General features: G+C 44.8%; 1 non-coding gene across 1 annotated transcript; it reads right to left on the bottom strand.

Moving 5' to 3' along the window:
• Positions 1-204: 204 nt before the first annotated feature.
• LOC141698938 (small nucleolar RNA R71) lies at positions 205-311 on the bottom strand. The gene has a single exon (XR_012565434.1). It is a non-coding gene; the product is annotated as a small nucleolar RNA R71 (small nucleolar RNA).
• Positions 312-1,383: the final 1,072 nt, after the last annotated feature.

Below are 1,383 nucleotides of genomic sequence, written 5' to 3'. Positions count from 1 at the left end.
CACATAAGGAATTTTGTCGAGATCTGCAGCACTTTTAAGTATAATGGCGTGACTGATGAGGCTATCAAGTTGAGGCTTTTCCTATTCTCACTGAGGGACAAGGCTAAAGACTGGTTACATTCTGAACCAGCTGGGTCCATCACTACGTGGCAAGATCTTGCACAAAAGTTTCTGGTGAAGTTTTATCCGATGGCAAAGACTGCTGCTATGAGGAGTGCTCTTACTCAGTTTGCGCAGCAACCTACAGAAGCTATGTGCGAGGCTTGGGAACGCTACAAGGAAATGTTGAGAAAATGTCCACATCATGGAATGCCGGATTGGATGGTGATCATTGGTTTCTATAATGGTTTGGGGGCCCAATCTCGGCCCATGCTCGATGCAGCAGCTGGAGGCGCCTTATGGGCTAAAAGCTATACTGAGGCGTATAATCTTATAGAGACGATGGCTGCAAATGAGCATCAAAACCCAACTCAGAGGATGACGTCAGGCAAGGTAGCAGGTATTCTGGAAGTTGATGCAGCCACCGCTATTGCAGCCCAGCTCCAAGCGCTATCAATGAAGGTTGATTCTCTGGCTACGTATGGAGTTAATCAAATAGCTATGGTTTGTGAGCTTTGTGCAGGTTCTCATGCTACGGATCAGTGTTCTCTTGTCAACGAATCTGTTCAGTATGTGAATAATTATCAGCGACAACAGCAGCCTGTGCCAGCGACCTATCATCCTAATAACAGAAATCATCCAAATTTCAGCTGGGGGAATAATCAGAATGCTATTCAGCCACCATATCAACAAGGAGTGAGTAAACAGTTTAACCCACCTGGATTCCAGCAACCACAGCAGTATGCTACAAGGAAATCATATCCTCAACAGGGAAGTGCAGCTGCACCTACTAGTGCTGATTTTGAGGAACTTAAGTTATTGTGCAAGAGTCAGGCGATTTCTATCAAGACCTTGGAAAATCAAATCGGTCAATTAGCCAATGCAGTGCTCAATCGTCAACCTGGCACTCTTCCCAGTGACACGGAAGTACCAGGCAGGAAGGAAGCTAAAGAGCAAGTCAAGGCTATTACCTTAAGGTCTGGAAAAGTAGCTGATTCTGGAAAGGCAAAAGAAGTAGAAGCTGAAATTAGAGATGAAGAATCTAAGCAAAAGGAGAAAGCGGCGGAACCAAGGAAGACTACTGTTGAACACACTCTGCCTGAGGCTAATATAGGGGAGAAATAGCTCTATCCTCCACCACCTTTTCCTAAGAGATTGCAGCAACAAAAGCTGGATAGACAGTTCGGAAAGTTTCTGGAGGTGTTCAAGAAACTTCACATCAATATACCTTTCGCTGAGGCTCTTGAACAAATGCCTAGTTATGCGAAGTTTATGAAGACTATT

This window comes from Apium graveolens, chromosome 11 (genome assembly GCF_009905375.1).
Source record: "Apium graveolens cultivar Ventura chromosome 11, ASM990537v1, whole genome shotgun sequence".
Lineage (NCBI taxonomy): Eukaryota > Viridiplantae > Streptophyta > Magnoliopsida > Apiales > Apiaceae > Apium > Apium graveolens.
This window is presented reverse-complemented; position numbering and strand designations above follow the sequence as displayed.